Source organism: Anas platyrhynchos, chromosome 25 (assembly GCF_047663525.1).
Source record: "Anas platyrhynchos isolate ZD024472 breed Pekin duck chromosome 25, IASCAAS_PekinDuck_T2T, whole genome shotgun sequence".
NCBI lineage: Eukaryota > Metazoa > Chordata > Aves > Anseriformes > Anatidae > Anas > Anas platyrhynchos.
The window spans coordinates 3445232-3469526 of NC_092611.1; positions in this window are offsets into that span (position 1 = coordinate 3445232).

Sequence of the window (24295 nt, forward strand, 5' to 3'; positions counted from 1 at the left end):
CAAGGGGTTGGGGCAGATCTCTGCTGCTGAGCCTGAGGGTGCCTTCCACAGCAGGGGCAGAACACAGCACCAGGAGTGAGATGCAGGCACCAGGAACAAGATACAAGCACCAGGGGTAAGCTGCAAGCACCAGGGGTGAGAAGCAAACAGCAGGGGGGAAATGCAAGCACCAAGAGGGAGATGCAAGTGTCAGGAGGGAGATGCAAGCACCGGGAGCCTTCCAGTCCTTGGCAAAGCACACCTCCAGGCCTGCCTGCCCTTTTGAAAGCTGTACAAAACAAACAGACAAAAAAAAACCTGTGCAGGAGGAAAGGCTTGACCCCATCCCCAGAGATGTGTGCTGCTGCTTTAACCACAGCACCAGTCTCCTTCATGCACCCTGAGGGAGGCTTTGGGGATGCAGCTTCATCCTGTGGCTGAAATGGAGAGATGTCCAGGCTCCAGCTATTCAGAGATGAGGCAGTGAGATAAAAACATCTCTTGCTTTCCTTTCACACTTTGCTGACATCTGCGCATGTTGAGGGCTGCGATATGGTAGGAGCGATATCACGTGCATCCTGGATGTGCTAGAATATGTCCAGCAAAATAAATTAAAAAAAAATTAACAACTAAAAAAGGAGAAATGCCAGACTGGAGCTCCAAACACTTAGTGGAAGGCTGTGGTGGGGGGAAGAGGTGGGTATATAAGAGCCCTTCCCAAATGGGAAACCTCAACCCTTCGAGAGCAGACAAAGCTCAGAAACATGCCAGATCAATTGCACTACATTTATTTTTTGTTTGTTTAATACTAATAACAGAAAGGAGGGGAATGGTAAAGGATAAAGCTGTCACACGCCAAGCACAATCTGACAATGCTAAAGAGATTATCGAAGCCTCAGGAATTCAGTTATGGCTGGAATTGGCCAAATAAATCATTACAAACCGTTTATTCGATTATTTTAGCCCTATGATTTTGGTTTATGAATTCCTTAATGGCACTGGGATCTTTACAAACTGTTATGTAAAATTCTGCATTAAGAACGGGATTCGTCTCATGTAACGAGACATTTAAAAGTTCAGCGTCTAATCCGAACGAGACATTTAGGCTTTTTTTTTTTTTTTTTTTTTTTCACAGGGGGACCTTTACATAGTTCTTTAACAAAAGCTTGAACTGATATATTTTTATTGATTTTCTTGTTCCTGAAAAACAGATTTTCAATAAAAACCTCTTTTACTCGTAAGCCATTAAAAAAAAAAAAAAAAAAAAAAAAAGCAGCCAAAATGCTTCAGGTGAAAATGTTATGAAATATCAAGAAAAACAACTTTCCGTCATGTTTCTGATATTTTTTGAAATGTTTCTCTTGTGCTAAGAAGCAAAAAGAGGCAATTCTGGGATCAAACCAATCCTAGCTCTTATTCATCCATTGTTTCATTTGGGTTTGGGTGTAAAGCTCCGCACTATTCCTGCGGTGCCACGGGCAGAGGATCGAGCCCTTTGGCACCCAGCTGCAACGTGCTCCATCCTTTCACAGCCTGTGGAAAACTGTGTTCTTTCTTTTCTAGAAGACTTCACTGTCAATATAACCATTTTTGGGGTCATTTAGATGGGGTTGCAAGCAGAGGGAAAGCTGGCCAGTGGCACTGAGGAGGAAAATTATGATCTTTAAGGTCCCTTTCAACCCCAACCATTCAATGACTCTATGAAAAGCACAAGCAAAGCCCCCACACCAGCTGCATCGACTGAGAAGGGCCATAAGCCCCGCAGGTCTAATTAAAGAGTGTTATTATTTCTCTGCAGTGAGCAGGCTGGGAATAGAGCTGTGCCTCTCCTTCTTTTTCATGTTAAGGCATGGTATCAGCTGATTTTATTTTGGAATAGCTTAATTTTCTAGTTCCAGCTCGATATACCTTCCTTGGTGGAGGACATTGGGTTGAGATGCTCCTGTTTTTGGGGAACAGGGTGAAAAACTGTGGTCTTGAGCTCTTGTGGCCTGCCTTTGCCTGCTTTTTCAAAATCTCAACCAAAATTATTTTTTTGCAATCACAAATGTGCTTTCCAAATTATAAGCAACTTTTGCAGTCAATGGGCAGCCAGAGGCTCAGCGTGAGCCTACTGAGGAACATGGTAGAGATGCTGCTCATGACGCCTTGTCTCCATATCAGCCTCTGGAAAGAATATTCAGATATTTTCTTTAGGGCTGCCCTTGCAGCACCCTGGCAGTTGTGCTGAAACGCTCATTAGCAGGAGGAAACGGAGAGCAGTACGAGCAGCACCAATTTCCCATATAGTGGTCCAGATTAGGCACACACATGTAGACCAATGAAAAGCATTTAAAGGTCAGAAAATGCAGATAAGCACCAAGTAATCTGGGGAAAACCTCTGCTTGTGCACTGACCCTGCAGTTTGGAGGTTTGGGGCCTTTTTCCCCCAGAATGAGCTGACTTTTCCCGCAGTGTGGCATAACGACGACGGCACCACGAGTTATTAAAACAAATGCCACCGCAGTGGCTCCTCTTCGCCGCGGTGCTGGCTTTGAATGATCTGGTTGCTCAGCCCACCGGCGGCTTGAAAGGAAACCTTTGGCAGGCGGTCACCCTCCAGCGCACCCGGGATGGGGTCGCTGGGCCTGCACCGCGCGCTCTGAATTGAAGCAGCCGACTGTGAAATAGGAATTACTGACAGCTCTTAAGTATATCAAGAGAACAGCCCTATTCCTTAATACAGAGCCACTAATAGACATCTAAAGACCTATAAACCAGACAATTCCTCTATATCATCCTAGTTAAATCAATGTAGTTATATTACCCTCATCATTTTCCCTTTAACGTTTATTACATTTTGCCACTGTAATTTATTTTTTCATATCCATCAGCCGATTAAAGACTTTATTCTGAAGATACACACATCCTTGTGACCTACTTGAAGCTGACCTAAACTGTTAAGTAAAAGCAATTTGGTGGAGGAGGTTAGGTTTTTTTTTGCCCTTCCTCTCTCCCTGTTATTTTTCCTCTTCCTGGCACTGGGAGCATTGGGACGTCCCATCCATGTCCTTGGAAAGTCTTTAGCAATTTTTTGTCTTATTTTTAAAGCAGTGACAGTGAAATACCAGTGCAGTGAGGAGGAGAACAGGACTGGGAGATGTTTGAGCACATGGCTTTGCCTTTCCCAGCACTGCAAGGAGAGCTGTGAGGCTGCTCCAGCACCAAGCTGCTCAAAAAGTTGCCCCGCTCTCATGCCATTGCCACTCCAGCACCTGCAATTATCTGCAATGGGAAAAAGGAGCAGTTCTTGAGTGCCATCTATTGATACCATCCCTACAAGGTGGAGGAAAGCAGCCGGAGGGGCAGGATCCAGATGACATCCCAATGACGTCTGGGTCAGTGCTGCTCCCTCCACTCTGGCCATGGCCAGATCTGCTGTGTCCACAGCCACCTCCTTTTGGCCAAGTTATTTTGTTTTATTCATTCCTCTGCTTGAATTATTTAAGCATCCCCACTTAGACATTTATGTGTCCGGAGCCACTGCTCTTCCTCTATTTCCAAAGAGCATCATTTTTCACCCTTTATGCTGATGTACACCAATGCTCCCATTTTATTAGCTTCCCCCCCTGGCCCCCCCCCTTTTTTTTTTGTTTTGTTTTGTTTTGTTTTGCTTTGTTTTAGGAGGGATTATGGCAGCAGGTAGAGGATACTCCAGGTTTGCAGGTGATGTCCCCAGCTGGTAACAGGTGGCATGGTAACAGGTGGCACTGTAATGGGATGTAGGGAGGTTCAGGTCATCCCAGTACCTGGGTGTGCATTGCTTAGCTTGAAGAAATGGGAGTAATTATACTACAGAAATGAGGATCAAAACTGCCTAAGATCAAGGAAAAGCTTGCCGTGAAGAGTGACAAGAAACAAACCCCAAGGGAGGCACTGAAGGGAAAACCCAACTTTCTTAGAGCTGGGGTTGCTGGATGCAGCTTTCCATTGGGAAGCAGCAGAGGCTGGGACAGAGCAAGACCATGCTCTGGGACCTTTTTTTATTTTATTCATTATTTATGATGGGCTTTTTGCTACTTTGTATTTATTACTGTAAGTAATGGGCAAATCCATCATATTCCTTCCCTCTGCTTTGCCCTCTGTGAAACGGAGCCATGCAGATGCAGGGTAGAGAGCGTTGCTGAGTGAGGGAAGGCGGATAATTTCCAAATATCCACACAGAGAGGAAATCATACAAAAGTGCTGGCACACAATCAGCCAGAGATTGCAGCAAGGCAATTTAGCTCCCCTGACTCCTTCTCGCACAGCTCAGGGCACCGCAGCCACGACGAAGCCACCCTCGCTCACCCCAGATGCGGCCAGCACTGCAGCCTGGAAGAGCTGAGTAGTTTTTCATCTTATTCTCTCAAATATTTTATTCTGCTGTGGGCACTCGGGTCGTGAGGCTCTCCCGACAAAACAAATCCCCCTTTCCATTAAGCACGATGCAATTAAGAGCAATCCCCCGACGGACCTGTTTCTCTCCATCATCTCGCAGGCTGGGTCCTCGGTACTGCGTGGGCATTTAGCAGGGCAAGAATGGCTGCTCTGAGAGGTGCTTTGCTCTGGGATTTTTTTTTTATTTTTTTTTTCCTTAATTGTTTCCATTTTCTTTAGCTCAGTGAAGCTCTTTGTGCCTCATCGACAGGCCATTGAGAGAAATGACTGTCGGTCTATTCAAGCTCTGCAAAAATGATGCCCTGGATGCCAGCAGATCCAGCCTTCAGCTTCTTTTTGAATATAAGATGATAACTGCACTCCCATGGCCATTTGAGAGTCCATGAGGCTGCAGAGGCTTTTGTGGAGGTTATACAGAGATGCTGCTCTGTTCTACACCAAAATCCTACTTTCTGACCCTTAAATTGGCCAAAACAACAAGTTTTTGACCATATGGAGGAGTAAGAAAAGTTTTACCCACGGTCTGAAATTAGGAGTTAGTTACCTTGGGAACTAGATTTATCTCTTTTCTCGTACATACTTAATACAGCCCATCACAGGGAAAGCACTTTTAATAACCAATTGATGGGGAATTGCAGGATAAATTATGCATCCCATGCCTAGCTGCGGCACAGTGCTGAGTTATGGACTTCTCCCTCCTGCTCTGGCACCCGAGAACCCTGCATCAAACCCACCCGTACTCTCTGGGAATGTTACATCCGTTAGGAATAACGTTTTTGCTGGGAAAATATTTTTTTTTACTTGCCCAGAGCAGATCACCAAATTCCTAGAATGCAGTCTGGCTGGCGTTGGCCTCAAAGTGGAGCAAAGGGTGAAACTTAAAGTTAAGAAAATGTGATGAAGATGAAGAGGGGGAAGAAAGTGATATATTTAACATCTGTGAAATATACAGAGTCCTCCCGCAACGAATAAAGGGAGGTTCTCCCCATGATGTTACAATCCCAATGAAAAACTTTCAATGTGGCTTGTAAATTACATTTTTAAAATTCATCCTGTTTGAAATATTAATCCCACATGTTATTAATAACATGAGGAAGAAATATATGTATGAAGTGAGGGTTTTTATCATCTGACTATTACTTTAATTCACAGTTTGTCCTTTTCAAGAAGAAATCCATTCTCTGGACATCGTTATAAGATAAAAACTTAAATCACATTTGCTGTTAAATTTTTCATCTGAGCCTGATTCTCTTTTAATATCCCAATTTTATAAAATAGTAATGTGTCCAGCTTGGGGTGTGTATGTGTGAAAAACAAGTCTCGCACAGATTTTAAACGCTCTCATCCACCCTCACCTTCATTTTCAACCATGTGCTGTGAAGCTGGAAAAGTTACCGGGGACTTTTGTCACCTCAGTGCAACTTCTGCCTCCGGCTCTGCAGCTCGGCAGGGCTGTGCTGCAGCATGGGGAGTGCTGTGCGGGGAGCTGCTCCCTCCAGCATCCCACATTTGCCAACCATAGCCTGGCGCTGAGCTGTGTAGCTGGGATGACATTCATCTCTGCCTCCCTGAGGTGCCGATGAGGCACGTTGGAAATTCAGCCGAAGCATCAGGCGAGGGCAATGTTAAGCCGAAGAAATAAAAAATAATCGAGCAGCGCTTTCCCCTTGACTTATCTGCCTTGGCAGAATTCCGGTCCTGCTGTTCAGGAAACATCTTCCATCTCCCCTGCTCTCCTGAGGGATGCTGCCAGCCTGGGCTGGCATTAATTTTCCTCTCCCCTCTTTCCAGTTTGCTCCCGAAGGTGCCGCTCTCCCTCCTGTGCTCCATTAGTTGCCGTTGTGGATAATGCACTTGCCACTGAACCTGCGGATATGTCCATACTCAATTTTGCCTGAGGAAAGTTGGGCCCCTGACACATAAATGAAACAATAATTTTTAATTAAACTCACAGCAATGGGGCTTTTATTGTTGGCATCAGGTAAGCAGAGCCCAGCAGTTGCAGGCTCCCCACTGCCTGCAAATGCTGGTGTTTTGTTGAACCGCTTTGCCAAGAAAAGTGTTATCAGAAGCCTTGTTCCCCCATATTCCTCTCTCTATTTCTCCCTGCTACCCTATGGGCAATGCCTGACTTTTGGGGCAGTTTCTTGGTGCACTGTGAGACTTGGGGAGCGTAGCTTTGATGCCTGAATGGCCACACCACGCCTTCGTTTTGGGCTCCTGGTGAGACACAACACAATTTGCAAGTTGTGAAATCCCAGGAAAAGGCTAAAATATTTGCCTGTGTAAGAGAAAAATTGGGAGAGATAGCAGAACTGGCAATGCCCCAGCATCAGGAGTCTCCAGCTTTTAATTAAGTAAGTTCACAGCAAAATTGGCAGGGTCTTATCTATAGCATGCACTTCCCTGCTGCTAACTCGTTGCAGCACCCCGTCCCGCTCCACTGCTGCAAGCTGCACTGGAAAGGGAGCTCAAGGTGGCAGTGGGGACACAGATCGAGGGACACCCAGCAGCGTTCCTAGCCCAGATGGGCTCACCGCCTCCTATTTCATGATAAAAGCTCAAAAACAGGGCGGTTTGGGCTTTATTTCCCCCTCCTTTAAAGAAAATAATAAATAAATCACATTGAAAGCTGTTTCTTTTTTTTTTTTTTTTTTTTTTCCAGCTGCCCCAATTATCCCATTTGTTCAAAGCAAAATCTTGCAATTCGAGGCATTTTATTTATTCTGCCCAAGCCGTGTTTACAACGCCGCATCGGAGCAGCAGGGTTGAGTTAAGCGGTGCTGGTGGTTAGGGAGGGAGGGAAGGGGGGGGGGGGCTTGTTGGAAAAAAAAATGAAAAGGAGAAAATTAAAAAGAGCGATTTTAAAAACTCAGACATCAAAGGCATCATTTATATTTCAAATCATGGGGAAATAACTTTATAATGAGGAATCATAACGGGAAACTGAAGACTCCGGCATTATTACAGCTCCAGCTTCAAAACCCTCCCATTGTTCCAGATGAGATGAGAGAAGAAAAAAAAAAAAAAAAAAAAGGAACAAGTCAGGAAATTAGAGGGAAAACTGGAATAAGTTATTAATCCTTAAAGGAACAGCTCTCTGGTGGGAAGGGACCCTGCCAAAAACATGGGTGCTATGCTGGCTCCTGCATCACACATCTGGCTCTAAGCACCCTTCTCCCCTTTGCTGGGGGGGGGGAGGGTGTTGAGCTTTTATTTCTGGCATGGCCAACCCCCATCACAAGTGATGCTGATGTCCCTGGGGTGCTGCTGAGTATCTCCTGTAGCACCCAAACCCAAATTGGATTTTGGGGGGTTATAACAAAGGGTTTTATCCCAGGGACTTGGCCCTGCTCGTTGCAATTGGCTCAGAAAGACACGATAAAAAGCACCTTTTGTTGCTCCATGCAGCCATGAGTAAAAGACAGAGGAGTGTAGCGAGGATTAATTAGTTAATGTCTGTAAAGCATGATATAGCTCGCCAAGTATTACTAATATTGTCCCATTCAAAAGAGAGCGCTCTGCTTATGATTAATTATTATTATTACAACCACTTTGGCAGCGGCAGGGAAAATAATCCAAAGGGTTTATTTGGAAATGAAATGCCCAGTTTCCCCTCTGGAGCACTTGGGGAAAAAAAGCATCGTGCTATTTGCAACGCCCGAGGAAGCAGCTATGAGGAGATAAGGGCTTCTTGGGAAGCAGGGGCTACAAAGACAGCAGCAGGAGGAGCTGAGTGCCCTGCTGAAGCCTGAGCCTCTGCACTGAGTTGGGCATCATGCCATGAAGACAGCACAAGGATCCTGAGCATCCCCTGAGCCCCCAGAAAGACCAAATCCCCTGTGAAAGGTTCAAACAAGTGCCAGGACGGAGGGACTACGTCAGAGCACGGCCAGAGCTCATTTCTCCCACCTCTTCCGTCTATTGCTGAGCTTTGAAGGTTTTGGGAACTCAGCCCCAGTTTCACCTAATTCCTCTTGTTCTTTATAATTGGACTCATGCACCTAAACCCCTTTGGCAAATCTCAGCTTTAATCACCTGGCACCCTGGTTCAACATCAGTTCAGTTATTAGCATCTCTAATTACTATTAAAACATCTCTCTCCTCCCAACTTGCCAGCTGTTGGCTTCAAAAATGAAACACAGGTTCCAGTGAGCTTGTCGCTTGCACCTGTCTGGATGTCTATAGTCTTTGGGAGCAGGGAGCTGCCAGACCCCTGAACAGGGCCAAGGGTGGATTCATCCCATCCAGAATAAGTGGTGGTGTGGGCTGGAGGAGAACAAGATTTGCTTTCTGCAGGTTTTGTTCTCTTTTGGTCAGCAGTGGTCATTTCCAAGGCATTTTTTGCTGCTCATTTGTAGGGAGGCAGAAGTGAAGGGGCTCCTCACTGCCAGCAGTGAAATGGAAATGTTGCTGTCCCTCTAAGGGTTGGGGCCCTCCAAAATGAGAGGGATGGAGCTCTGTGCACTGCTCCATATGGATGCACATCTGCAGTTAAAACTATGCCAAACTTGCTACGAGACCTGCCCTTCCTGTGCCTCAGTTTCTCCACAAAACATGGAGCTGTGGTGCTCAGCTTGTGAAAAACACCTCTGAAAAACACACCATATCATCATCGGGTTTCAGCCTTACTTTACTACAACTTCTCCCTGTGATTTCAGGTTTCATCTGGTACTGAGGACAGATCAACACCGTTCTGCCACGTACATTTGAGTGCTTTTCTTTCTCTGTTACAGTCACAAACTCCAATGGAAAACTGAACACCACTTCTCCCTCTCCCCTTTGCACCAGCCTCTTCTTGGAAGGAGCAAACAGTTTGTCATGAACAGGCAGGCAGATACATTTTTGTCTGATTTGCGTCCATGCATATATCCCGCAGCTGAGGGATGTGTTTGTTATGCAGAATTGCTTGTGCCACTCTCCTGGGGACAACATTTGGCTGGCAGATAAATCCTTACCTAGGCTGCTCCGTGTCAGCTCCGTACAGCAGCCGAGCATTAATATGCTGCCCTACCGCTGGATGATTTATGTCACTAAGCAACACAGCATGAACTGCAATTTTTACAATCAAATATACAATTTACGCTACGTTTTTGGGTGCATATTTTAGCAGATGAGCTTAAAATCACTTGCCAGCAGTTCTTGAGCCACTAAGGATTTGGGAAAGTCCCAGCCAGTACCACAACCCCTGCGTGGGGGTGAGTTAAAACCCACTGCTGCACCAGGCAAACATTTGAAGTCAATGAACACCAATGCAGCACTGCAGTCAGTGAAGAGGGGGGCTCCTTTTTCATTTTTTTTCACCCCAAATCATGGGATCACTGGAAAAGACCTTCAAGATCATCTGGTCCAACTATAAATCCTCCAAGTGCTTCTGATTTTGCTGTCTTGCTTTGCCCCTTGCATCCCTGGGGTGCATCTCTAGGGATGCTCAGGGATGCTTGGGGATGCTCAGGGATACTGGCATTAGGGAGCCTTCTCCGAAAGGAGCTGCTCAATGACACCATGCTCACAGCCTCCCCGTGGGCTTGGGGAGGATTTCCCCCCGCAGCTGATGGCAGGCGTGAGGCAGCTCAACACTTACTGGAATGGCAGCTATGAATTTTTCATAGGAGCGAGGAAATTTGAGACCTGGTTTGGTTGTTTTATTAAACATACAAGCAGGCATCCTTCAGGGAAGACATTGCGGGCAATTACGGTGCTGTGATTGGCATGGTGGATAACAGAGCTGTACAGATGTTAATACCTAATTTGCTGCAGCGTTTCGCCCCAGGGAGATCTAACTAGGAAAAGAGGCAATTTGTTTCGGTTCAAAACCCCGGGAGAAGTCCACCCCAGTGGAAAGAGAAGAAGAGTTTGGATAACTCAATTAAGCATCACGGGCTTTAACCCAAAGGTGCAGTGAGGTCTCCAGACCCAGCAATGTAAGGCAGAGGGGCTAGGGAAGTCGCCTACGCTCCCATTAGGGCTGCTTCCTAGTTTTTGTCTAAAAGAGACGTGCAGCAGTTTGGGCCTCAAATGTAGGCTGTTATTTTGTGTGAATTGGTTATAACAGTGCCTTTCCAATTACAGAAATTGCATTTTAATTTAAGGAAAGGATTACAGAGGCAGAAGATGAGAAAGAGCAATCTTGACCACTAATTAAAATTAAATATCTTTCCTACAGAAAACCTTTGCCTTTATATAAAAAGCAAATGGTTACACTGTGCTCAGTGCAAATATTCCCAAATGACAGCATTGCACTGCAGAGCAAGGGGCTGCCATGGCCACAAGAAGGTTTCTTGTAACCCAAATGGCACGAGATCGTGTTCACAACATGTAGAAAACCAAAAAATCCCACTGCATAGAAGAAACCATGAGACCAAAGCCTGCTGAGAGCCTCAATGCTTAACAGGAGGCACAAATCTGTATTTGGTGCTGTGGATAAATTTTGGAGGGACTCAGAGATGCAGAGCTTGGTGTATGCATGTTGAGAGCATCACTGCAGGATTCAGTCTCCTTTCACAAATTCCTATAGCCCTGGTAAGGGGATTATGGTCAGGGAAGCAGGAGCAATGATGCCTGTGTTGCCCAATAGCATCCCACTAAACCAAGAGAAAAACAGAGGAGCCACCCAAAGCCTGAAGCAATGCCGAGGCTTTCAGAAAGGCAGTCTGTGCATAAAGCTAAAGCCACTCTTTTCCACCTGGGAACATATAATGGTCCATATATCCACCTCCCTGTCCACAACGACGTGAAAATGGACTCCTGGCTGACTGTATATGAATGTACAACTACGCTCGGCAGCGTGTTCAGGGACCACGCGATGCGCAAAACAGCAATTCATCGCCACTTTCTCCTCTTACTCCCGCTAAAAGTTCGTGCTGGCATTTCTTGCAGCTCGTTTCAGCTCTTGAGTTTTTTCTTTAATCAATTTCAGGTGGGAAAAGCCTCGAGCTGAAGCACTGTTCATTCTTGGGGTTGAAGTAATGTGAAAATTGGTGGGTTTTGCCTTAAATCCCTTGATCCTGGAGTTGTATGGGAGTCCCAGCTTTTATTAAAAAGCAAGGTTGGTGGCTTTGGCAGGACTAAGCCTGGAAACAGGAACTATAAGGGGCCTGGGGAGAAGAAGGTGAATAAAAACATCCTCCAAAGTAGTTAGAGATATTTATTACGATGGGGACTTTTTAAAACAGCTTTATGATTCGAGAAATCAGCCTTTGAATCATACCTGATGTCTTCCAGACAGCTCGGACACAAAAGTAGAAATTCACAGGAAGGAGAGGATCTGGGCGGTGAAGCCAGCTCCCAGCACACAGCCATCTGTAGGGCACTGTCTTTTCCCTGGGGTCCCCAGCACTGCTTTGTGTTTCCCTAGGCCCAGTGAAGGATCTCACCCTAAAGAGCTCAGCTCGTTTATGACCCCAAACAAAGTGAAACCCCAGCCAGAAAGTGCACAGTCCAACTCCAGAAAGGCGAGTTTGCCCCATAGGGCAGCAGCAAACTGTCAGCTGCCTCGACAGCTGTCAATCACATCCATCATCAGAGATGTGCTGCGCTTGGAGAATTAACTCTGCTGGTATTTATCACATTCCCAGCTGAAGCCCAGCTCACTTGAGAGCACAAATGCAGATTGCAATCACTCCATTGCCTGGGAGTCTCGCGCAATTTGTTTCCCATTATGGCTCTGCTGAAGTCTGAAGGCATCAGCACGGACTATTTTCCCTGCCGGGTGCTGACAGGGCATGTTGAGGTGTAATGAGGCTATTTGGGGATGTAGTTCCAGTAAACGCTGCTAATTCCATTCCCTGTCAAAGGCAGATTTGTCCCTAGTGTTCCCATGCTGGATGTGAGAGCTCAATCCAACACTGAGGTGTGAGAGCTCGGATTGTAGCTGATAGAAAACCTATTTTTTAAAAACCTTCATTTTCTACAACCTGTTTTTGAGTCCTGCATGCATCCTGCTTTTCCTGGGCCCATCTGGCTGTGAGGCTGCCTGGGGGCTGCTGAACAAGCCAAGCACCCCCATCCTCCTCCTCTCATCTCAGCATCTCCACCACGTGATATCTGTCACACCTCGACTTCCACGGTGACCAAATTCTGACCTGAGTCAGGTCAGGGACAAATTCCCATCGCACCCTCCCACTTCCATGGGTGGGACGTGCCTGTGCCCTCTCCTCCCAAATAATCTGGGGTTCCATCCCCTCCATCCATTGTGGCAGACAGAGGATGTGGCTGTGTTGCTCACTTGCCCTTAGCGCCAGTGGGATGAGATTTGCAGCTGTGTTCTTCAAGGCTGTATTGCTGAACAAGAATATTTTTTTTCTTTTCCGTTCCCTTTTTTTTCCCTCTCTCTAAATTAGAGTCCCTGGTAAGAGATTTATCAGCACACAGACCCAGACTTTTATTTATTTACTTTGCTATCGTTACCAAGCTGTTGGTCTCCTTTGTCTGCAAACTCAGTTACATTGCCATGCAGGTGACACAGCCGTCAATCCAGAGGCTAGAAAGTTCCCTTCAGTGGCAAAAAAAAAAGCAGAGAAACAAAATAAACACCAACTTACTCTGCAGATTTGGGTCCCAAATCTTTGCCACCTCACTGACAGCACCTAAAGAATCAATATAAATAAATAAGGAATTTATTTTATTCTTGGAGGCATGGAAAGCTTTGAGAGCTTTTGTAGACTGATAAAATGCTGGGAACAAAATTATTTAGTGAGAAATGATCCCAGCAATGGTACTTGGTGAACTTTGCTGCACCTCACAGCCGGGTGAGATGCACACAACCTATGTATGACATTTGGGGCATCGGAGGTTAAATCAAGGTGCAAAGAAACCTGTATTCATCCCCAAAGAAAAGGCTGGTCCCTCACCAAGATAACCTGATGGAGGCTTCAGATGAAGGCTTCCATTCCTTCTTCTCCTTCCCATATCCGGATGCTATGACCTGCAGGGGCTCACTCGCAGCCGGCTGTGAGCCTCCGCACATTGGGTAATGTTCCAGCCACACCGGCTGTTGCTTTTTCTCCAGTGTAAAACATATGCTGAAACCAAGATGTTTCACAGAAATGTTTTGTGAGCTTCATATGCTACCTGTCCATGGACACCTGCTTCCAGGTTTCCAGGACGTGTTCTCAGCTGGGATCAGAAACTTGCTGATTTTCTGATTTTTTTCCTCAGCACAATGGGGTGGGGATGCTGCTGGAGCCTACCCTCTGCTACTGAGCACAAACACAAAGTATGTGAATACTGGAGGAAGAACTAAATGTCTCCTAGGGAAGAAGCTGGGGAAAAGGAGTTTTTGGACTTTGCACCAGCAGACCTGCATCCTCAGCAAGCCTGTCTGTTATTTCTGTCACCCAGAGTGGAGACTTTAATAACTCGAGAGGACAAAAAGCTGGGCTTGTTGTCAGAGGCGTGCACAGAAAGGCTGATGCTGTATCAATTAAGATAAGAGTGCGGTCTGTAGGCAGCGCACAAAACCAAGGAAATGCGTTAACCTCTCATTTCCTTGCTTTTGAGGCATACGATATGTACTGCGGTGCCTAACCAGCTGTGACACACAGTAGATTATGGCTGTTAATGAATGACCCAATTTTTATTTATTTCTTTTTTTCTTCCTGGACATTAGTAGATCCTGAGAGCTACTAGGATGTGGAACAAAATCTTTGCTGAAGATTCCTCCCTGGTGAACTTCTTTCACTGCAGTTAGCCTTACGGTGGCAGCAAGCATGCTTTTGTCACGGTTGTCTTTTCAGGGATGATCCAGAATCTCACTTCATACCCACTTTAGAGCACTGTCCCAATGTCTCACCTGATGGCACTCTGGAAGTGAATTGCCCAGAGATATGGTGGAGGAGAATTTGCCCTGCTCACTCATACAGCTCCTTAGGGCTGCTGTAGTGTGCATGCATCCTTCTCCTCCTCGTGAGGAAAAGTGGAGATGTTCACTGAATTATGTTTTAACAGCAAAAATAAATCTTCAAATTGCAAAAGGCACTTGACAGAAAGGTTTTCTGACCATTAACCCCCTTGGGGCTGATACGACTGCCACGGGCTCAGCTGATTCAAGTGCAAAATGGAACCTTCCAAAACCAAATCAGAAAAAAACCCTGTCCCAATTTCAGCCCAAGACTTTGCCAATGCCACTCTGGTCTCTGACACAGTAAGGGAAGAAGATAGCCCATCTGTTAACACCTTCTCTGTCCAGGAGTCCTCAGCTATGAGCAGTGCGAGGTATTTCAATTATTCATTACTGCATATGATGAAATATCTCACTGGTGCAGCATGCTCTCATTTTGCAGTTGGGATTTTAATTGCGAAAGAATGGGTGGAATGGCTGTCATGCACAGTTGCAGGTATACTGGGCAGTGTGCAGGAGTGTGTCAGTGAAGAGTCTGAGCTCATTCTGGCCCAACACTACTACAGATCTCTCCTGGAGTCAAAATCCCAACCGAAAATGAGCTCAAAAAGTTTAATACATAATTGAAATAAAATTTCTATTTCCCCTTTGGATTATCTTACAAAATTTTAATTTCACAGAAAAGTCATTACTTCATTTGTTTTGCTAATCCTTCAGATCAGCTCTGTACGGAGGATGATCTGGAACACTATTAGAGTCCCTAATAAGATATCATTTTCTCCTCAAGCACAGTCAGTAAGGTCTGAACAAACAACTTGAAGCTGCTTGTTCAGCTCTGCTTTGGACAGGCTGCCTCCTGAACTCAGCTGTGTTTCTTCTCCTCTGGCTCCTCGGGTGAACAGACATGACCAGATGTGTCTGGGGCTGCCTTCCTGTGCTGCAGTGGCTGCAGAGGAAGATGTACATGTATGTTGGGGTAACAACATGAACCCAAAATACGCCCATGAAAATCAGTCCATTCATGCAATGAGACACTTCCCCGGGTGGAGATGCAATAGGCGGGATGTGTTTTAGCTGCAAGAGGAGCTAAATGGCTGTGAAGAAGGTGGTTTTACCTCAATCCTAGAAATGAACGGAGATATGCTCCCAGTCCTGGCTGGACCTTGCACCTCCCTCCATCTCCCAAACCACCACACTGGAGGAAAAATCTTCATGTTTATGCCAGTGCTCCCCACTGGTGCCATGGGTGTCTCCATCATAGTGGGAAGGGCAGAGGGGACCTCTCCATCCACCCAACATCCCCATGCTCCTCACTTTCCCAGCAAAGCCCAGCTTTGCAGGCAAGAAGACAGCTGCCAGCAGTGGTGCGGAAGGAGCTGACAAACCTTAAAGGTTGGATGACTGCTCCAACAGAGCCCCCGGGGACGCAGGACCCTTTCTGATTTGGGCTGGGGGACACTGAGCCAAGATCTGCTCAGGGTTGTGTGAGACCACGGCTCCCACTAGTGGCTTGTCCTAGAAGCAATCACCTGTCAGTTGGTCTGACTGCTTCCCCTGGGGGAATTTTTTATTTCAGTTATTTTGGGAGCCACAGGACTCCCCGAGAGCACACATGGATGCTGCACGTGGCTGCATCTCTGCAATAACACAACAGTCTGTTGCACCGTGTCCAAGATCTGCAAACTGCTCCAAAAAAAGGCATTTTCTGTGCTGTGTTCCCCGCCAAAGTGATGCCCAAAGCTGTGAGGGCACGAGGTGGTCCGTAAGGACCTGGGCTGGCTACAGGTCAGGCAGAACAAACGGCCCTGGGGCAATGTTTGCTGTCCCTGGAGGGCTCTGTTTCCAAGGGAAACAAAATATGAAATCAATGGGGGACACCTTTGCTCCTCCATGAAGGTGTAACTGGCATCTGGTAATAGGAGGCATGAGCAGAAAACTCCCAGTGTTTCGTTGATCAGCTTTGGAATAGCTGCTCCTGCTTTGTACAGTGCACCTCAGCACTTAGCCAACAGAATCCACCCAAATCCATCACTTCTTAGGTAATTACTGCTCCATTACACCGAGTTTACGGTGATCCATTTGCAATCATGTAATGAATTATCCCTTACAAGAGGAAAAAAAAAAAAAAAGTTGGGGGGGAGGTGGAAAAAGTGAATAAAACCAGAAATAAAAATCAATTCGCAGCTCCATTAACACACAGCCGCAAGCTTGCTCGCCACAGTCCGTCTCGGGGATGCTGAACAGGGATATGAGTCTCATGGGTGGCCGACAGCGAAACAAAAGAACGATTACAGAAGAGAATTAAAATCACCTTTTTAAGTGAAAGTTCTTGAGACGACTTCCTGCAAAGATTTAATAAGGTGAGTATTGACTGCCAATGCAATAATTGATTATTAAATCAGTATAAATACACGTACAGACAAAACTGCAGTTCAATTTCCCCACTGTAATAAATATTTTTCTTGGCATTTATTTAATACATGCTTGCCCACGTGAATTTAAATGATGTATCTTTAGAAGCCTTGATGCAAAACAGAGCCTCAGCAACACAGCCATCCATCAGACACTAAGTTGCTGCTAATAACCTTCCCTTGGGGGAAATTGCAGGCAAGTAGTTATGAATTTAGTGATAGGGAGCCTCAAACTCCTTTTTTTTTTTTTTTCTTTTTTTTTTTCTTTTTTTTAGGAGAAGAGGTGATAAGGAGTGTTAGGAGAAGGCACAGAGCTGGGTATCCCCAGGGCATGGATGGAGGGGAAGGGAAGCCGGTGACTGAATGTGGGAAGGGAGCAAAGAGCATCCAAATGGCAAAGAGCAGCCTGGAGGGGAAGAAGGATCAAAGGGTGATGGGGATAATAGTAAATGTAAATAATAATAATAATAAAAATCTCCATAAAAATCCTCTGCAAGTATTTTAATGAACAGAGGCACTGGGCTATGGCCTGGAAATGCTGCTTTCATGCGGTGACATGACAGCCATGTCCTGGCTTTCCAAACTGCTAAAACCACCTCCACTCCCCATTTGGTCTGTTCTTTCATGGAGCTTTTCCTTGCATTTAGCAAAGGCTAAGGTGGAGGAGGAGCAGAGAACACCTGAAAGGTGGTCACGGGATGCTTCATAACAGGAAAAATAAGCCTGCAAGAAGGGGATTTCTCAAAGCCAGGAGTGGGATGGAGACAGCCAGCATGGTGACTTGTGATCAAGAAAACCTGCCCACAAGTGGGTCCAGTCCATCCTACCATCCTACCAAACAAAATAGCTTTCACACTGCTTTTCAAAAAAAACAAAAAAAAAAACAGTGGTTTGACACCCAAAAACCCTATTACCCACACGGATGGGCTGAGGGGGGAATTTGCATGGCATCAGCTCCTGAGATTTTTTCCATTGCTCATTCGCGTGCCTCTGTGTAGGGTTTAATGCCATTATCCTCCTCCTTTAGCTCAGATAAAAAATTAACGAGGACAAAATAAGCCCTGAATGAGGATATTTTCAAGGCTGTTTGAAGGTCTCTAATGAGAGCAGAGAACGATGCATAATTGAACGTACAGCGAATACACGGCAGGATGCTAGGGCCAGGGAGGAGGAGGCTGGCCACCGGCTGAGCCCTGAGCCGTACCCCTCATACCCCTCATACCCTGCCTGTGCCATCCACCCGTCTGCTTTCCACCCCTCCACGTTCACTGGTCCTTAAAAAAATAGCATTTTGTTTTAAATCTAACAAAATGTGCATTTTGAAAGAGGGAAACTGGACCACAGAAGACTGAAGCAATGTTTCCAGGGTCACTGATGTCCGTCAGTGTCATGGCTCCAAAAAGGAGATGGTGCATTATTGGGAATTTTTTTTTTCCAAGTTATTTCTCAGGATTGTCTAACCTCCATCCTAGCTGTTGGGGCTCAGCACCCAGGCAGGGAGTAAATCACAGGTCTGGTGTATTTTTCTGAAAGGATAATAGTTTTCTCTTAGAATATTTATTCCCTTTCTCTCTTATTTGACAGACAAATCACAACATCCCAGGATCTCCCCTGTGAACTTCCGAGCAACTAACATGCCCCAGGGGATTTATTTGGCCATCAAACTAGTTTTATTTTGGGGGATGCAGAATTTTGGGTCTGCCTGTTGTTTTTTTTTTTGTGCTGGGCTGAGATTCATCACAGGGATTTGCATTCCCTAGATTGCCTGATTTCTGTTACACTTTCAATAAAAGTAGGACAGTGTTGGGGGTGGGGACATGCCTGCAGCTTCTCAGGCTGTAAAATGAAACTGGAGATGCCTTTCTACCTTGGATGTCCCATTGAAAGCCAAATGGCATAGGTGACCTCGCAGGAGAGGACCCCATGAGCCGGTCTGCAGCTACAGAGACCATTGCCCCTTAGAAAACTCAGGAACTAAGCAATTTGTGATGGTCTCCTGAAAAGACTGCTGCAGAATGAAGGATTTCCAGAATATAATGTAAAATTATGTCATGCCGATCAGCATACGTTGGCTTGGCTGTGCCAGCTGCTCTCAGCGGCTGCACATCTTATCAGTTTTCAGTTAAATACAACAGGCACTTTGGAGACAACACCATTTGCTGTGCTGTACGTAGCTGGATTTTTTCCGGTGGTAGAAAAGCAAAATACTCTAATGGCTCTCAGGTGCTTTACAGACCTTAATAACTTCAGGCTCACAACAACTCTGCAAGAAATAAGAACTATAATTGTCTCCATTTTAAGGTAGAAGAAGAATGGATACACATGCATTAAATGACTGGCTAAGTAAAGTCTTATCAGGAGATGTGGTAGGCTCTTGATTACTTGATGTCTCAATAGCAAGACTGGATCTCTTTCTGTCAATCATACACCATCTCCTCCAGGAAGAAGAAGTGGCCAGGAAAAAAAAAATTGCAAAAAAACTTGCAGTATCTGCCACTCAAAGGTGTTGAGTGAGTTTATCCACTGTAGCGCTGAAAGTCCCACTGGGAGACAAGCTGTCCCCTCTGCCCATACCCATCATGAAAGCAAACCGGCCACCCTTTTTATTTCCCCATGGATAAAGAAGATGTCCTTTTGACACATGGCTATCTTTAACCACAGGATTAGATGGAGCAGTACCAGCAAAATGAAGCATGAGGCAAACAAGTCGTTCCTCTCCCAAATCATTCAGCGTGGAGTAGAGAGGCTGGGAGAAATTACAGCGGGGCACATAAATCACGGCATTAATTACGTATTCAGCCAATGTTGCCAAGGTTTTCTGTTTGCAAATTGCCTGCAAACAGATTGAAAAAGTCCCCACCATATTCCTCGTTTGAAAATATTTGCAAATTTCTTCACGGTCTGAGGATCAATTCGAGTTGAAAATGTGATTATGGAATCTACAATTCACATCCGCGCCATTCCCGCTGACCCAGCCGTGGCCTTTTGATGTTTCTGCACCATAAATATGCAACGAAGAAGTCAGAAAGTCACAATTTTAAGGCTATAAGGAAACAAAATCATCTAGTTTGACTTCCAAAAGGTTTTCCTCTGCTAAGTGCTGCTACGAGCCTAACAAACTACCCACTAGAGCAACTTTCAGAAAAACTCAGTGCCTTGATCCAGCACCTTGAAGTAGTGAAGAATTTACCGCCTTCTTCAGTTAGCTGAGCCAGGGCTTAATTACCCTCGCTGTTTAATTTGTATCTGAACATTTCTAATTTACATTCAGCTCTTGTTGCGCCTTTGCTAAAGATCCCTTGGCTCTCTGAAGCTTCTCCTGGCGTGTCTGCTGATAGACCAACAATTACCGCAGCTGCCTCATCCGCGGCTCCAAGTGCGGCACTTGGAGCCTGCAGAGCCGGACCCTTCGCTCACGCTTTGGGCTGCGGCCGGTTCTGAAGCAGCCAAGCCTGGATTCAAAGCAACGGGGCATGTCTGCAAAAACTGGGAATTTTGCAATCAGGGAGATGTTTTGAAATGTTCTCGGTGGGGAAGATTTGAAGGAAAAGTTTGCTTTCCAGGAGAATTCATGCTAGCGAAGCTCGACTGGCTGTTCAAGGTGAGTGCACACAAAAGGGTCAGGCTGAAACTGTCTTTTGAATTAGAATAAATTATCCTCTTTCATATGCCTCCTTAATGGCTCTCCTCTGCTGTGCTCCATACCGAATGCCTTGCTCAGACCACATGCAGCTAGGAGGTGAGCTGAGACTTCTCCTAATGATCAGCTTATTACATCTATGAATTATGCACACAGCTAGTTTATGCAAAACAAGCCGGTTATTATTATTAAAATCCTGACAACAGCTAAGCAGCTGGTGTCTCACTGTCTATCATGCCTTGACTCCTGTTTAACATGCTGACCAATATTGCCTCCTTGTTACTTGGGCTCTTCCATCTGTCTCCTTATACCTACCTATTGGGTTTGTCTCGGGCACCCTTCATTCTGTGCTTGTCCAATATCTAGCAGAAGACAGTCTTGCCCAACTAACGGGACTCCAAGTGGGAAAAAAAGTATGCATTAAAAGCTTTTGTAGACTTTGGATTTAAGGCAGTTAAAGATCATTGCTGAGCTCACAGTGCAGAAGTGGCAGGTGTTGCACAAACCCATGTATCTGGTCCTTACACCAATGAATCTGCAGTCCAAATTGTTGCCTTTTCTGCTAGGCGTCAGCTGGTTTATCTCATCTGTCTTTCTCATCTTGCCTGGGAGACAGTGAACATGCTCAAAGCACACAGTGTGCTTGCACCGTGCTCTCCCAGCACTTAGCATGAGGCCCAAGCCTAGCAGGAACTTCGAAATGATGGTGTTTTCCAAATATTATTAAATATGGATATCCAAGGGAATTTGTTTGTCACTGTTTGCTTGGTTCCGCTTACTGCACACTCAGGTTTTAAATAAGAGCTGAAAGTGTGCAAGACAGAGAGAGATGAGAAGAAGGTGGAGGGAGACAAACATCTGGTCCTAAGAGAAACTTGTTTCTTCAAAGCTTTGGTCTTCTTGCCCTCAACTTCTCACATGGTTGCATATGAGCAGCCCATCAAGGAACCTATGGATGGACTGTATGTGGGGGCCTCTGACACTTTGGTAACCATGTGTTTCATTTATCTGTCACTTTTGTTTACTCTCATTTGTATACTTTACTAATTTGACTTGACACAATAAGGGCATGACCATAAGAAGCAAAAGACATTGCTTAAATATTTCATATAATTCTTAAAAAAAAAAAAAAAAAAAAAAAAGCATGTGACAGTAAAGTAGTAGATCCTTCATCCTACTCATTTTTATTAGGAAGAAAGGAGTTCAGGGGAAAATAGCCATCATTATATCAGATTATGCATGAATGCATAATAAAACTCCTAAAGATATGTGAAATATTGGTGCATTCACTAATGGGAATTGATTCAGAATTTTATTCATTTTTAACAAGATTTAATGAAGTTTCCTTGTATGTTTCTCCCTGTGGTTCATTATTCCATTAAGTGCCATTTAATCTGGATGATGTGTGTAGAAGATAACAGCTTCCGATGGGTTTTGTTTAACAAACTCCTCGCCGGCTCTCCCATGGGCTGAGAAGAAGTGACAGGTCCCATCCCAGCACGGAGGCCACCACGGCTGCCTCCAGTGGCACTGCATGAAAGATAGATGGGATCAGCTGGGAGTCAACTGGTTTTGGCAGATGCACTCCCTGCTGATGGGTTTGGAGCAGGATTAACAATTTAAAGCACAGCTTTCCCCTGCATTTATCATCTTTGGCTCTCATTAGCAGCATGCACTCATGCTGCTGAAAATCTAGTTAAAAAAAAAAAAAAAGTCAATCTGGACTGAAAGATTTGCCATTGTATTTTGGGTTGTTCCCCAGCTTTGCTCCTTGGGGGGCTTTGCAGTCCATGTTGCAGACTCCTATGGCTCGTGGTCATCCTCCATGTGGCTGCCCTTGACCAAGCGCTGCCTGCAGCTGCCGCTGTCCTGGCTGCAGGGTTAGGTCTGTCCTCACCTCATTTTTCTACTGGCTAATCAAGTTTAATCTTCAGAGGAGTTCGGCTTGTTCTGAACCAAATTGCTTTGCCGGTTAAGATCTTTCTTTTGTCTCCCAGCCTAAATTTAGCTGTTGCTCAATGATGGCCTTTAACTTAAGCCATTATTTCCTCCCCTAGTGTTTTCTTCTCTGACATATTTATAGAGAGCAGCCAGGTCCCCTCTCTGTCTTTGCTTAGGTAGGCTAAAGGAGCCCCGCTCAGCTCCTTCCCTCTCCTGAGATTGCTCTCCATTTTCAAGGACAATGTAGTTGCTCTTTTTAGCAGCTGTTCCAGGGCCAGTTCACCCTTTTTCAATAGTGGTTATTAAAATTGTACGGTGCATTTCTGAGGCAATCTCACCTGAGTCTAGCACGCTAACAGGAGTACCTCCTCATCTCAGCCAGAAATATCTTCCATTCAAGGTATACATGGAAGAAAATACTTCAAGCACTTAAGGACAGCAAGTGGATTTTTGTGTGTCTGGCTATGCCATACTAAGGCCATTCAAAATTCAAGCTGTACTCAAGGCGTGCAGGCCTACCAGGCAGGTCTATGCCTCACCTGACACTCAGAATAAGCAGATATCATGGTCCAAGCTGTTTCCTCAGTTCAGCTTCCCTGAACCATGTTTAATTTGACCATTTTATTTCCCTGTATAACCCTTCGTCTATAAGTACAAAGAGTTCAGCACACACCTTGCACAAATCTGCTCAGAAAGATGCTACCGGTGCTGACGGTTCCCAGCATCGCCAGAATAAAACTAGTAGGGACGGCCGCCTGTTGTGTGTTGAATACGAATTCAGCAGAATGCAGGCCATTTAAATGCAAAAGTTAATTGGAAATGCTGAATGACTGCAGCCATGGGGGTGCTAGAAAACCTGCCACCAAATTGCTTTAGGTGAGTCGGACCCAGCCACGCGCTCTGTGGCAGAGCCAGCAACTGAATCAAGACATCCAGAGGACTGCATTAGGCTCTGTGCCACCATCACCCACTCACCGAAACTTAAAAGCAACATTTAAGAGCACTTTTATCCCTACAGAGAATCCTGGCTCCATGTAACGTTAGGGCTGGTGACACATATTGCATTCAGCAACCTCACGTCACCCTGACCAAAAATGACCTGCCACATCCCCACCATGGCAGGTGCTTGTTTTGCATTGCGGTGGGCTGCTGGAATAAAGGAAAATCAATATAATGCAAAATAATGGCCTTTGGAAAAAAAAGAAGGTGAGCCATGATTCACTTTATTTTAAAGCCTTTGCCCACACCCCTTCTGTCTAACCTGCTGGCATGCACGAGCCAGAGAGCAGCGCTGGATCCCATCCAGTAATTACAGTGATCAGGAGAATTGAAATGTTTTGCAAAGCTTGCTTGGCTTTTATAGGTGAGCTGCAGAACAAGACAACTTGGAAGCCTCCTTGCCTTTAACAAAGATGCCGTTTCATTATTCAAATGAGCAGGTACCATATAGCACTGATTGCACAGCTGGTACCTGCTTTTCTCTGCAACTTCAATTCTTTAGGGGGGTCTTGCTGTCTGATATCGAGGGAAATGGGAATAACAAGGCAGGTGATTGCTCCTCAGGTGGGCTATGCTTTGTAGATGTGATGTCCCCCTCCTGATTGCTTTCACATCCCGTGCTATAAGCATTTGGGTTGCACTGATGGCTGAACTCTCCTTTCAGATCTCTCTAAAATGCCTTGTAGAAGGTTGGTAGTGTCAAGCAAATGGGGAAACTGAGGCAGGGACCAATATTTGGAGCTGATCCTACCAAGAGGTTGGACAAGGGATTGTCAGATAGGTTGGTCTTGGCTTGCAAGGTCTGTCTAGCACAGTAGCAGTGTGGGGGCATTTGCACCTTTGTGCTTGCCCTCACCTGTTTTTTGAGCAGTGCCATACCAGCATCATGAAAAGAAAAGAAAAAAGAAAAAAAAAGGAAAAGGGAAAAAAACAAAAAGAAAAAGAAATGTTATTTAGAGGAAAAAGCATTTTAAAAGGATCACTTCTTCTCCTTAAGTAACGACTGTGGAGTCTGAATCCTGCTCATCATTTCAAACTGCTGACTCATTTACCACTTGAAATGAA